Below are 16,337 nucleotides of genomic sequence, written 5' to 3' on the forward strand. Positions count from 1 at the left end.
AAAGTTGAAATCCCTCATCAAATCCTCTAAAGCTAGCTATGAGAACAGAATTGCAGCAGATAGTAAAGATAACTACAACACCTTCTATAGTTATGTAAAGAACCTCCACAGCAATACCCAGATTTGCTCTGAGTTACTGCACAATTGTACCTCCTATACCAAGCCAACAGATATTGCCAATATACTGGCTGACAGATTCAGTGCCAACTTTACTCCTCGCCCCTTCAAATGACCAATCACAATACCAGTAGGTTGCCAGGCACACAGTATTACTGTTGCCCAGGTTAAAACAGCACTGTGCAGGACCAAGAATACAACTTCTATGGGATCTGACAATATCCCTGGCTGTGTTCTATGTGAACTACAGAGTGAACTGTCACCTCACCTGCGTGCCCTGTTCAATCAAAGCCTCACCTCAGGCTTTGTCCCTACCAAATGGCACACTGCTACAGTCATCCCTCTCCACAAATGAGGAGCAACTACAGACCCTGGGAACTATTGTCCCATTAGCCTGATGAGTATGATATGCGAAGCTATGGAACACATCATCATGGACGTAACAAACAAGGATATAGGGAATCTCCAAACTGGATCCCATACAGTCTGGTTTTCTGAAGGGTAGATCATGTTTGTTCAACTTGGTTGATTTCTTTGAGTCAGTCACTAAAGCTGCAGATGAATGCAAGGTGGTTCATACAGCCTATCTTGATCTGGTTAAGGCTTTTGATAACATTTCCCACTCAGGAATCATAGCAAAACTCAATAAGCTGGGCATCAACTCCTATATCACTAGGGGGGGTTGCAAACTGTCTCACAGATAGAACCCACAGTGTGAAATTAGCTGACTCTGTGTCAGACTGCCAACTAGTCATGAGTGGAGTCCCACAGGGTTCGGTCATGGGTCCTCTCCTGTTTGGTATCTACGTCTATGAAGTCCAGGCCAGCATGAAGGGACTCTGGCTGATGAAGTTCACAGATGATTGCAAGTTGGGAGCTATTATTAACTCCCCAAGTGATCTTGACATCCTACAGAATGGCCTCACTGAGACCAACGACTGGTGTCAGAACCATGGTCTTAAGCTCAATGCCAAAAAATGTGTCGTCATTCCCTTTGGGAAAAACCTGGTTCCCATGAATTACCACATTGATGGTATTCCACTGAATACAGAAGGCATTATAAGACATCTGAGAACACAGGTTGACACAAATGTCACTTTTGATCACCACATTGCCACTGTGGTCATAAAGGCCTTCTATGTGGCACATCTTATTACTAACGGTTTTGCATCCAGGAAGAAAGAGGTCATTGTCTTCCTCTACTCTTCCCTCATTAGGCCAATCATCGAGTACAATGCCCTATTTGGCATGTACCTCACTAGACACCTGCAACAACTGGAGAGGCCACAAAAGTACCTCATAAAGAGGATCCTAGGTGTTAAACACTTGTCCTATATTGACAGACTCATAAAACTCCAACTATTCTCCGTTTCATATTGCCTACGCAGAGTCATTCTCTGCTTGACTTACAAATCCATGTCTAACCCAGCTCTGTTTGAAATGCTACATCTAAAGAAATCCCAATCCCTCCACACCACACGTTCCAGAGACCTCAACCTCATTACCACAATCAACAGAACATGCTGGTTGGACAGGTTCATAACCCAGAGACTGCCCATGCTATGGAATAGACTCCCCATACATGTAAAGCAGAGCATCTCGCTGACCCTCTTCAAAAGAAATCTTGATGAGTGGATGGGAAATAGAAAATTCACCTCGGGGATAACTCCACTGGCTCTACTCGACAAAGGCACTGGGAACTAAGGTCAAGTGGCACAGGTAATCCTATGGCTAGGCTTGTAAAGGCCCCAGGGCCATTAGCTTAGTACACAACTATGAACCTATGAACCTATATATCTCTACAGGTCTACTTTCATTCATTGAAAGTACACCTTTTTGAAATGCGAACAGCCAACTCCTATTAAGCAAAACTGCAGTTTAATGAAAATGCACGTTCGTGAAATACAAGTAAGCAAAAGAACAAAAACCTAACATGCACACTAAAAACAACTTTTTGCAGGGGACAAGCCCCCCACACCCCCTGCTACTTATATATACCAACTCCAAGATATCACTATAGAGGGGAAAGGGTATATTTCCTTGTGCATTTTCATTAAACTGCACTTTAGCCTTAATAGGAGTCGTCTGCTTGCATTTCGAAAAGGTGTACTTTCTATGAACGAAAGTAGACCCATCTCTACACACACACACACACACACACACACACACACACACACACACACACACATCTTATATATATATATATATATATATATATATATGTGTGTGTGTGTGTGTGTGTGTGTGTGTGTGTGTGTGCGCATATATGGATCAAAATTTGGAAATGAACTTTAACAATTACCTGTTAATTTAATGTGTGTTCCTAAAAACTCATAATGCCAAAGTGAAATATTTCAAACTGCAAATAACGGAAAATCAATAGTGATTCATTAATATGAGTTCAATGTTATGAAAGGGGATAGTGGTACAGTGAGGACCAAGGAATTTACCCTGTTCCTCACTATAGTGTGATCTCAGAGTTGGTATATATAATTTGCATTGGGTGTGGGAGGCTCAGCCCCAAATCAGTGCAGGGGAGCTTGCCCCCTTGCAAAAACATGAAACCAATAAGGTCTTAATGTTTTTAACAGGGTCTTGGATGTTTGAGTGTCCACACACTTGAACATCTGAAATGTACCTTACATAGATGAAAATACAGGTTGTTTAAGAAGGTTTAGATGTTTCAGTGTCGAGACACTTGAACATGTGAAATGCACCTTACAGAGGTGCACACAAGTGGAGAAAAAAGTTTTACTGATGTGCAGGAGTCATTGCTTGCACTGCTTTATGTTCAGTTTGAATAATTTTGAATGTTGACTTTCGCGCTATTCGTTTTCAACATTCATTGTTTTCAGTATTACCAAATTCAACATTATTCTTCAATCATGTACGTTAAAAAGATTCCGACATTCAACATTTTGATAGTAAACCTAGATATATATATATATATATATATATATATATATATATATATATATATATATATATATATATAAACTACCATAGTATCTGTCTGTCTATCTATCTATAGATATCATCATCAACTCCCTTTTTCCATTTTCTACTTGATGCTGGGGTGTTGTGTCAGCTGTTGCCATCTCTCCCTCTCTATTCACTGCCACTCTCCTGTCTTCTTCAACTGTGATGCCTCACTGTTGCAAGTCTTCTCTCATGCAATCCATCCACCTCTTTGCTAAACAACCTTATATCCTCTTGCCTTCTTTCTGTCTGTCCCAAATTTTCTTCACCAGATTGTTTTCTGCTTTTCTACACATGTGCCTGAGCCACCCTAATCTGTTCTCTTTGACATTTTTTGCAATTGGAGCTACTTTGGTGTTTGCTCTTATGTCTTCACATCTTCATCTTTCCCACAGGGTACATCCTACTACCCATCTCAGGCACTTCATCTTCATGGTTATGGGGGATTTCAATTATTCCACCATCAACTGGGGAATCTACTCTAGCCCAAACTCACTAGTACAAAAGTTGCTTGACCATGAATTCACATGCCCTGAAACAAATTTTCCATACCCCGACAAGAGGAACAAACATTCTAGATCTGGTCCTCACAAACATGTCAAACAGTTGCACTGCTGTAACTGTTGGACCCTTGTTAGTAAAGGCTGACCACAAATCAGTCACCTTCAAAATTACACTAACGCCAGAACTCACAAAGGGTGAAATCAGACTAAAAAACTTCACCAAGGCAATCTACACCCTACTATGTGAAGGTATAAATGAATTCCAAGCCCTGCCCTAAGCCGAAAGTGGTAACCACACCAAAGCGTACACTAAAGCCCTGTACAATCACTTGCATATGTGTATAAACATATATGTACCAGATAGAATTAAAGCCAGACCCCCAAGTAAAATGAAGCTGCCATTGTGGACATCCAGCATCAACAAACTCTACAATAAATGCAAAAAGTTGCTGTCCAAGAAAACAAAGGCAAGGCCCCAACAATGGAAAAGCACCCTTCTCAGCCTTAACAGGCAAATAAGACAACTTGTCAAATCCTCCAGTAGCTCCTTTGAGAGAAACCTAGCAAGTACTGCCAATAATAACCATAAAGCCTTTTACAGCTACATACGAAACCTAAAGGGTAGAACCTAACCATGAGCAAAAGTAGTGGCCAGTGGTATTATACACACTGACCCCACAGACATAGAAAACCTGCTAGTGGATAGGTTTGAAGAAAATGTCACTCCCTTATCCCCTCCTTACAACATGCCCTTCCTCAAACTTCCTCACCATCTTACATATCTGAAGAGCAGGTCCGCAAATCCCTGTCCAAGGCAAAAAGCACAGCCTCTATGGGACCAAATGTTATCCCAGGCTATATTCTAAACAGGCTAAAACATGAACTAGCATCACCACTAAGTACCCTTTTCAGTCATAGCCTAACAACAGACTTTCTTCCTGTGGAATGGAGAACAGCTACAGTTATTCCCCTCCATATAGGTGGCCTAGCAACACACCTGGGGCATTATAGACCCCTAAGTCTGACCAGCCTCATCTGTAAGGCAGGTCATGGAACATATCTTTATGGACCTCATAAATACAGACATAGGTGACCTCCAAACCCTCAAACCTACCCAGTTTGGCTTTGTGAAGGGCAGATTCTACCTGTTACATCTGGTGGATTTCTTTGAAAGTGTGATCAAGGCCATTCATGATGGCAAATCTGTGCACACAGCTTACCTCAACTTGGCAAAGGCTTTTGAAACAATCCCACAGTCAGGTATTATCAATAAACTTAGCAAACTGAATGTAAACCCCTTTGTTGTAAGATGGGTTGCCAAATGACTCACAAACCAGACACACACTCTCAAAGTTGATGACTCCACATCAACCAGCAGATCTGTTACCAGTGGGATGCCACAGAGATCAGTGTTGGGTCCCCTACTGTTTGGTATATACTTCTCAGATGTTCAGGTCAAAACTAAAGAGTTGTGGCTGACCACGTTTGTAGACAAATGCAAATTAGGTGCAATCATTGAATCCCTAAATAATGTCAATATACTCCAGGAGGGTCTTAAGCAGACCAGTGACTGGTGTACTAGTCACGGTCTAAAGCTGAATGCAAAAAAAGCATCATCATTCCCTTCAGCACAAACAGTGTCCCTTCACACTATCAAATGAACAACAATAGTCTAAGTAGCCATGAAGTGGTAAGTGACCTGAGATCACAGGTTGACTGCAACATTAACTTTGACACCACATGTCTACCATATTAAGGAAAGCTTTACACACAGCACACTTGATTTTTAAGGATATCACATCAAGAGTAAAAGAGGTTCTAACTCCCATATAGTCAGCACTTATCCGGCCCATAATTGAGTATAATGCCCATTTGGCATGTACCATACAAAGCACCTGCAATAATTACAGAGACCCCTGAGGTATCTAACAAAGAAGATCAAGGGCCTCCTGCATATGCCTTACACAGACTGACTAAAGTCCCTGTCGCTATACTCAGTATCATATAGACTTCTTAGGGGAGACTTATGCCTGGCCTACAGAGCATTCCAAGATCCAAACCTAATGAACTTACTGCATATCTGTAAATCAAATGGTTATAGGGCTACCCATTCTGGGGACTTAAATATGGCCTATAGTAAATAGGTCATGCTGGAGGGACAGATTTATCTCCCAGTGACTGCCACATCTTCGGAAGAGGCTACCATTTTATGTGATACAAAGCACCTCTATGACACTGTTCATGCGGAACATGGACAAGTGGATGAGTCACTAGAAATTCATACTGGGGGTAGTGCCCACAATCCTCCTGGACATGGGCAGTCATCATTAAATGCATTCTTGGGTACTGACTAGCACTTCTAAGGTATTACATTGAGTTGAAGCTGGTAGGCTTAAAATGACTTTCTGTTGATAGCCTAGTAATCTCCTGTGATCCTATGATCACCTCTAGCTTCCTTAATTGCTCTGCCTTTACTTCCCAGATTTTTGTACCATACAGTGTTACCGGTCAGACCATTGTCTTGTACACCTAACTTTTCAGCTTCCATGGCATCCTTCTGTCGCATACTACACCTTACACTCTTTGCCATTTGGTTGCTAAGACAATAGACTCATTTGATGAGATTCTTTCCTAGTTCTTATTAAAAGAAGGGCTTAAAATTAATTTGCAATAGCTCCTTGGAAATAATCTTTGCATGCAAGTGTTTTGCTAGATGACTATTTGCAAATTCCTCTTCGATCACTGGGAATGTAAGACTTAGCTCACTGAGATATTTTGACTGCAGGATGAGCAGTTATTTGTATAATCAAATATTCTGAATTAATATTCAGAACTTTAATGATATGCCAAGTGACAGTGAAGTTTAACTATCCTTCAGGTCTGCAGTTTAGCATTTGGATAGACAGCAAATAGTGTAACAAAGGTGCAGTAAACCTGGTATACTTATCTAACTCTCAGGTTCATTCTATGCAAATGGGTAAGTAGAACTTAATTACATAATCATATGTTCATTACTCCACAGTTTTTCTTTTCTTTTAACTCTAACTGGTATTATTTGCTTTCTCTCTCAATACTACATCATCTCCTCTGGCTATTTTATATCTGTATTGTTACCTATCTTATTCTTCTTGTGATCGATAATCTCTCTCAATTCAATATTTAGGGTGCACCCATATTGTTATTGTTAAATTTAGCTTAATGTATACTAATGGGTCCTTATAAGCTGTTGAATTTTCTGCTTATTTTCTGTGGGTGTGTGTCAGGTTGTCAAAGGTAGTTTTGTCGAATGTAAACAAAAAGGAAAGTAGTTCGCCGAAACTACTTTTGCCAACAGTGAAGAGTGTCTTTTCCTCTACTGCTGAGTGACCTTGAAGTTGGTATATATAATTTCACTGTGTGGAGGTGACCCCTCACATGTGCTGTGCAAGTGGGCTTGTCCTGTCCGAACATTTTTTTTTTGTTAAAGTTCGTTGAAGATGGTTTCAGCAAACTATTTTCAGTTTTTTTTACATTCGCCTAAACTACCTTCGACAAATCAACATGTATCCATTTTTCCCTGTATAGCTGTACGAAAGCTGTATTGTAAAATCTTATAGATTTTGTAAATACATGTAGAGCTTTTCTTCCTAGGTCTCTTTTGAAAAGGAGTTCTGCCCAGTTAGATTATCCCGATAAAGAAATTTAAATAAATGAATAAATAATTAAATAAATAAATAATAAATAATAGTAGTAGTTATAACACTATTTCATAGTAGGTGTGCCAATCCTCACAAGTACAAAGCCTGAGTTTGCAAATGCTTTGGACAGATATGAGCAAATTCAACCATAATCCTCATCATTTTGTTATACATTATTGTTATTATTATATTCTTTGTTATGTAAAAAATATAACCGATGAGCTGTTGGCAACATTTATGAGCTCTTCTAATGTTTTTGTCTATCTTTATTTTTTTTTAATTAGTTAGAGTGTTTGGGTAGGAGATCTGTTTACAAAACCTCACTGTCCTTTATCTGACAACACTTTTGAGATTTGTTGTTATTTCTTAAGCTTGCAAATACATTATCATTTTCAGGTACTATGCTGTATCTAGATATAATGTGTACAATTAATGTGGAAACTTGGTCTCTGGCACAGAGCAGGTAGGTCTAGCTTATGAAGCACGGACCTTACATTTGTTACGTGGAAGTGTTAATGATTTCTGTTAAGCAGTGGATTACCATAACTCATTACAGCTGAGTGACACCTCCAGGTGTTTTTGCAGTTACATCCTACTAACACATCTCGGTTTCAAATATTGCTTATTCATATCTGCTTCAATATTAACAAAACTATGCCATATACAGCGTATTAAAAGATTTCATCTTAAAGCTTACACAATGGTAACACAACTGTATTCATATTTGACCTATGTCTAGTGCATGTAAAGAGATAATAATTGTTGCTCATATAATATTGTAATAAATTTCATGTTTTTCTAAATATCTCAACAACCAAGTTGCACAAACAGAACTGCTTAGCACCACATGAAAGCTCTCAAGTGGAGGAACACAATGCTGCTTACAGTATGTGTGTAACTTAATTGGTTACTAAGATATTGCAAATTGTTTACAAAATATTAAAAACTTATTAGTTTACTGTGACTTATAAGATCCAGTTTAAGACTTAGAATGTAAGGAATGCTACCACTGTAAAAATAGTTTGTGCAGAAGAGTTTGCCACTGACACTTCTTTAGCAACCCATATGATTCCAGAGATATGATCCTTTGTCAGGACATAATTTGCCTCTTTCAAAAAAAAAAAACCTAGGCTCCACCCATTGGAAGTTACAGTGCAACCCTGCAGAGCTCCATTCCTGGGAATGAGATAACCATTGTTGCTGTCAGTGTATGTTCCTTCACAGTTATTGGTGCAAGTTTTTTCCTGTGATGCAGGTAGTTTTTGAAGGTTATGAAGCAATGTGTGCTTCTGTTATGTTTCTTTTATCTTGGAATCACTGCAGGATTAACAGACAACTGAAGCATTCAAAGTCCATTTGTTTGTTTAAATGTATACTGCTTTAAGCCAATTAATGATGCAGAAACCCTGAGTGCTATGCAGACAGAAATGTTAGAACGTTCCAAGCATGCTACAAATGCAAGTAGGATGCTATTCTTGAAAGGAATCCTTCCTTCACTTTGAGTGAACCCTAGAAATAGAGAAAAGATAGTCAGCTTCAATAACTGAATAAATACCTCTTGTCATTCCAGGAGGATACATTATGTGTCAGTATGGGACAAGATGCTAAACATTCCAGATTCCTTTGCTTAGGATGACCAGAAGCTCTCTCTCCATGGCTTCTCACACTGAGCAAAGCCTGCTGCCACTCGAATGGATTGTTTAGACAAAGTCCATTTGAAGGGTATTCCAGTGTAACTAATACATCAGTCCCAAAACTGAGTTACTTTAAAGTGGCTCTAGTCAATGCTAGAAGTTTTAACAATAAATGACCTAATTTTGAGGCACGCCCACATTTGGAAAATGCACATATCTGCATGGTTACTGAAAAATGGTTTAAATGTAAATGTAAAGAGAACACTCGCACTATACCAGGGTTATCTGCTTTTTGTGCTTTCAGACCAAATGGAATTATGGAGAAGTCTCTGTGCTTGTGATGGAACCTACTGACTCCAAACATATCTCTAAGGACCCACATACTGAACTCTAAACTACAGATCAGTCTAGGTGGGATCAATAATCAACTAATGCCTTGTTGCAAAACACCTGCATTGTGCCCACCTGACCTTGTATGATTCCTCAGTTTTCTAAATGATCTGTCTATTGGCAAAACCTCCCTTATTTTGAGTGACTGGGACACCAATACCTCCAATGAAGGATAAGCCCAAAAATTCATCAACTTAATAAGCAAAAATTCCATTGCGCAGTTGGTAAATAAACCTATGAGATTACACAGAATTCTTGACCCGATTCTTACAAATATAGTCATCTTTTGCACTGCTCTTCTCCTGTGAAGACTGACCAGAAACTAGTGACCTTCTACTTTAAACTCTCAGAAGCTTATTTAACAAATATTATTGAATTTAATAACTACAAGCATGCCCATCTCAAATTATTATGTGATGAAATATTAAAGTTCACTTACAACTGCACAGATTTGTGAACTTTCAGTAGGGAGTTGTGGTTTGCTCATGATGACATTACCTGGTTAGTTGTATTTCTTGATGACTGGAGAAATAGCTCCCCTTACACAATGGTTGTGTTCATTACAAAATATTAGAACTGAGTAAATGAAATACATTTATTTTCCATTTTTATTAACTTCATTCTGAAGTGTAAATTTTGCTTTTATATTGTGCTTCTGATATTCATACCGAACAGAGACATTTGGCAATTTGCGAAGTATAAAATTACCTGGGCATTTTCTGCACTTGTACAAGGTTGCTAAGGCCTGGAACTCCTCACTTGTATCTATCATTTCAATGCCCTCCCTCCCATCTTTTAAAACCACTCTGAAAGGCTTTCTAACTAAAATCTGGCTCTCTTCTTGCCCAAAACCAAGATAAACTATATCCCTAAATCTGGGCAAGTACCTTTTCATTCCTTATATCTCCTTACTCTCCCGTCTTCACATACTTCCCTAATTCTAATGTAAGCCTGTTTTTTCCTCACTTTATATTGCAGTTCCTGTTTGTATTAGACTAACTTACCTTTATTTTCTCTACAAACTGTCTAATATTTCTTTAAATATTAAATTATTGTCATATAACTTGTAGTGATCCTTTATCAATGTTTTTTATATTATATCTAATTTGTTATAATTATTTAAACTTCAGATGTTTTTGATTTATTTTTGAAGATGTAAAATATTGTTCTTAAAATGTTTTTGAATAATTTGGACTTTTCTTCCCTGGTTTTTGCTGAAAATGGGGTTCTACCCTGTCAGACTTTGCCAATAACCAAATATCAATAAATAAATTTAAAAAAATAAATAACAGATCAGTGGTCCAGACTCTCTCAACTCCCCAACAGTGAGTTGAATGTAAATGTTTAGCTCTATTATATTCTCCGTTACTGCTCCCTTCTGTCTATAATGCCTCAGGCAAAGGCCCCACGGTATCAAAGACTTTAAAAACACTTTTAAATTCAACAAGTACATTACCTTCTGAGAACCTGACTGTGGCAAACTTAAACAACAAAGAAACAATACACCTCACTTGACTTACTACAGAGATTAGAGTATGAAAAAAAATCTCACTGTGCTGTGCAAGCATGTAGTGTGGAATAAGAACTAAGAAGGGAACAAAAAGACACACCTCTACAGATTTAAACAAAATTTCAGTAAGAAGCCACAATCTATAAGTCAGATGATGAGTCAGGTACAGATGATAAAATGCCACACCAGCATAATTTGTAGCATGCAATTCCTGTACAGGCCTAGACAATGTTTAACTGTATTCTCCTTGTGGAGTTTCTGTAAATTAAAACATTCTTTACCATAACTCTATCTGTTACATATGCCATTGTATCATAGAAATGAATCAGAATAAATAGTAATTCTTAATACTTATGCACATAACTGCGCCAACATCCTGTCTAAAAGAAGACAGTTTTAACATTGACATCATGCAAAAATACCTGTGTGAATGACTCCCAGGCTATATCTATATTTATTTCTATATTTATATCTAAGTCTAAGTCTAAGTTTAAGTCTATAGCTATGTCTATGTCTATGTCTACGTCTACGTCTATGTCTATGTCTATGTCTATGTCTAAGTCTAAGTCTATATCTATGTCTATGCCTATGCCTATGCCTATGTCTATGTCTAAGTCTAAGTCTAAGTCTGAGTCTGAGTCTATGTCTATGTCAATATATATATCTAAGTCTAAGTCTATGTCTATATCTATATCTATGTCTATGTCTATGTCTATGTCTATATCTAAGACTAAGTCTATATCTATATCTATATCTAAGTCTAAGTCTAAGTCTATGTCTATATCTATATCTATGTCTATGTCTATGTCTATATCTACAGCTATGTCTATATCTATATATATGTCTATGTCTATATCTATATCTATAGCTATGGCTATATCTATATCTATGTCTATGTCTATGTCTATATCTATATCTATATCTATATCTTTGTCTCTATCTATATCTAAGCCTAAGTCTATGTCTATATTTATATCTATGTCTATGTCTATATCGATGTCTATGTCTATGACGATGTCTACGTCTATGTCTAAGTCTAAGTCTAAGCCTATGTCTATATGTATATCTATATCTATAAGTATAGCTATGTCTATATCTATATCTATATCTATGTCTATGTCTATGTCAATATCTATATCTAAGTCTAAGTCTATGTCTATATCTATATCTATGTCTATGTCTATATCTAAGACTAAGTCTATATCTATATCTATATCTATATCTATATCTAAGTCTAAGTCTAAGTCTAAGTCTATGTCTATATCTATATCTATGTCTATGTCTATATCTATATCTAAGTCTATATCTAAGTCTAAATCTAAGTCTATATCTATATCTATAGCTATGTATATGTCTATATCTATATCTATAGCTATGTCTATATCTATATGTATGTCTATGTCTATATCTATATCTATATCTATATCTATATCTATATCTATGTCTATGTCTATATCTAAGCCTAAGTCTATGTCTATATTTATATCTATGTCTATGTCTATATCGATGTCTATGTCTATGTCGATGTCTATGTCTATGTCTAAATCTAAGTCTAAGTCTAAGTCTAAGTCTATGTCTATATCTATAAGTATATCTATGTCTATATCTATATCTATATCTATGTCTATGTCTATATCTAAGTCAAAGTCTAAGTCTATGTCTATGTCTATATCTATATCTTTGTCTATGTTTATGTCTATGTCTATATCTTAGTCTAAGTCTAAGTCTAAGTATAAGTCTATGTCTATGTCTATATCTAAGACTAAGTCTATATCTATATCTATATCTATATCTATGTCTATATCTAAGTCTAAGTCTATGTCTATATCTATATCTATAGCTATGTCTATGTCTATATCTATATCTATGTCTATGTCTATATCTAAGTCTATGTCTATATCTATATCTACAGCTATGTCTATGTCTATATCTATATCTATATCTAAGTCTAAATCTAAGTCTATATCTATGTCTATGTCTATGTCTATGTCTATGTCTATATCTATATCTATGTCTATATCTAAGTCTAAATCTAAGTCTATATCTTTATCTATAGCTATGTCTATGTCTATATCTATATCTATAGCTATGTCTATATCTATAGCTATGTCTATATCTATATCTATGTCTATGTCTATATCTATGTCTATGTCTATATCTATGTCTATGTCTATGTCAATATCTATATCTAAGTCTAAGTCTATGTCTATATCTATATCTATGTCTATGTCTATATCTAAGACTAAGTCTATATCTATATCTATATCTATATCTAAGTCTAAGTCTAAGTCTATGTCTATATCTATATCTATGTCTATGTCTATATCTATATCTAAGTCTATATCTAATTCTAAATCTAAGTCTATATCTATATCTATAGCTATGTATATGTCTATATCTATATCTATAGCTATGTCTATATCTATATGTATGTCTATGTCTATGTCTATATCTATATCTATATCTATATCTATATCTATATCTATATCTATATCTATGTCTATATCTAAGCCTAAGTCTATGTCTATATTTATATCTATGTCTATGTCTATGTCTATATCGATGTCTATGTCTATGTCGATGTCTATGTCTATGTCTAAATCTAAGTCTAAGTCTAAGTCTATGTCTATATCTATATCTATAAGTATATCTATGTCTATATCTATATCTATATCTATGTCTATGTCTATATCTAAGTCAAAGTCTAAGTCTATGTCTATGTCTATATCTATATCTATATCTTTGTCTATGTTTATGTCTATGTCTATATCTTAGTCTAAGTCTAAGTATAAGTCTATGTCTATGTCTATATCTAAGACTAAGTCTATGTCTATATCTATATCTATGTCTATATCTAAGTCTAAGTCTATGTCTATATCTATATCTATAGCTATGTCTATGTCTATATCTATATCTATGTCTATGTCTATATCTAAGTCTAAGTCTATGTCTATATCTATATCTATAGCTATGTCTATGTCTATATCTATATCTATATCTATATCTAAGTCTAAATCTAAGTCTATATCTTTATCTATAGCTATGTCTATGTCTATATCTATATCTATAGCTATGTCTATATCTATAGCTATGTCTATATCTATATCTATGTCTATGTCTATATCTATGTCTATGTCTATGTCGATGTCGATGTCGATGTCTATGTCTATGTCTAAATCTAAGTCTAAATCTATGTCTATGTCTATATCTATAAGTATATATATGCCTATATCTATATATATCTATATATCTATCTATATATATATATATATATATATATATGTCTATGTCTATATCTAAGTCTAAGTCTAAGTCTATGTCTATATCTATATCTATAGCTATGTCTATGTCTATGTTTGTGTCTATGTCTATATCTATATCTATATCTATGTCTATGTCTATGTCTATATCTAAGTCTAAGTCTAAGTCTAGTCTATATCTATATCTATAAGTATATCTATGTCTATATATATATATCTATATCTATATCTATGTCTATATCTAAGTCTAAGTCTAAGTTTATGTCTACACCTATATCTATAGCTATATCTATAGCTATGTCTATGCCTATTCTATGTCTATGTCTATATCTATATCTATATCTATAGCCATGTCTATGCCTATATCTATATCTATATCTATAGCTATGTCTATATGTCTATGTCTATGTCTATATCTATATCTATATCTATATCTATAGCTATGTCTATGTCTATGGCTATGTCTATGTCTATGTCTATGTCTATGTATATGTCTATGTCTATGTCTATGCCTATATCTATATCTATATCCATATCTATATCTATATATATATGTCTTTGTCTATGTCTACAACTATATCTATATCTATGTCTTTGTCTATGTCTATATCTATATGTATATCTATGTCTATGTCTAGATCTAAGTCTAAGTCTATGTCTATATCTATATCTATGTCTATATCTATATCTATATATATCTATATATATCTATGTATATACCTATATCTATATCTATATCTATATCTATATCTATGTCTATGTCTATGTCTATATCCATGTCTATGTCTATGTCTATATATCTATATCTATGTCTATATCTATATCTATATCTGTGTCTGTGTCTGTGTCTGTGTCTGTGTCTATATCTATATCTATGTCTATGTCTATGTCTATGTCTATGTCTGTGTCTATGTCTATGTCTATGTCTATGTCTATGTCTATATCTATATCTATGTCTATGTCTATGTCTATGTCTATATCTATATCTATGTCTATGTATATGTCTATATCCATGTCTATGTCTATATATCTATATCTATGTCTATAGCTATATCTATATCTATGTCTATGTCTATGTCTGTGTCTGTGTCTGTGTCTATGTCTATATCTATATCTATGTCTATGTCTATGTCTGTGTTTATGTCTATGTCTATGTCTATGTCTATGTCTATATCTATATCTATGTCTATATCTATATCTATATCTATGTCTATATTTATATCTATATCTATTTATCTATGGAGAAGGAAGAGGAAAGCGAGACCAATGTCAACAATACCCCTTGATCAATGTTCTAAGCAACCTCTTAAATGAATTTAACAGCAAAGTCCAAAAGATGTTTAGACTCTAGTCAAACTTTCTCAATCCATTAGTACTCATCCACTGTATTCAAACACCCAGAGTAAATTTCAGATCATGCTTTGCTGCTTACCTCACTAGACTTCTCTGTGAAAATTCTTATAGCCCATTCTTACTTTGGATGGTCCTACATCTCTGCTTGTTACACTTATCATACATAATGTTTCTGCCTCTGTTCTGGTCCAACCTTTTTGCTGCTTCCCTTACTACTTTCTACCAGTCTGTCCCTCATTATCTTTGTTGCCCCTTTGGGCCCCATTCCCTTGGAGGAATTTGGTTTCCACTGCTGCTGACCTCTGTCCTCCTCTGCTGTGCACTGTTTGCTTCACTGTACACCTGCTCCTAGGTAGCACATGCTGTACTGTGTTGGGTGTTGTCTTTTCCTTAGAAGTAGCTGCCACTCCATCCCCTTTCAGTCAACAATTTCCCTAAGGCCTCCACCTCCAGCAATACACATTAGTCTTTCACTTTTTCTTCCAGTTCTGCACATTTCTCCACCATGTTAAGAAATTCTTTTGTCCGTCACCAGAAAGACTGGTTATAAATCATCATCTGATAGTTCATAGCCTGCAGTACCCTCTTAAGTTTCAAAATTTGCTGTCTCACATTAAGCAGATGTTCTGAACAAATCAGCAGTAAAAAATCAGTAAACCCTCCCCATGGCACACAATGATACCTTGTACTGTTCACTAACAACCATTACCTGGACCTGGCAGAATACATATCAGCCAATACACTTTTTTTGCCACATGGATGTATTCACTCAGTACTGGTATTGAAATGGTTTGACACATGGATTATCTTCATAATAAGTTTCTCTACCAGTGCGTGTAACCCATGGTCCATAATCATATCTTATACCCCCTTAATCCTTATATTCACTCCCCTGGAGCAGTTCTCAAAGTCAT

The sequence above is a fragment of the Protopterus annectens genome, chromosome 2.part0 (assembly GCF_019279795.1).
Source record: "Protopterus annectens isolate FY-2018-M chromosome 2.part0, PAN1.0, whole genome shotgun sequence".
NCBI classification, from domain to species: domain Eukaryota; kingdom Metazoa; phylum Chordata; order Ceratodontiformes; family Protopteridae; genus Protopterus; species Protopterus annectens.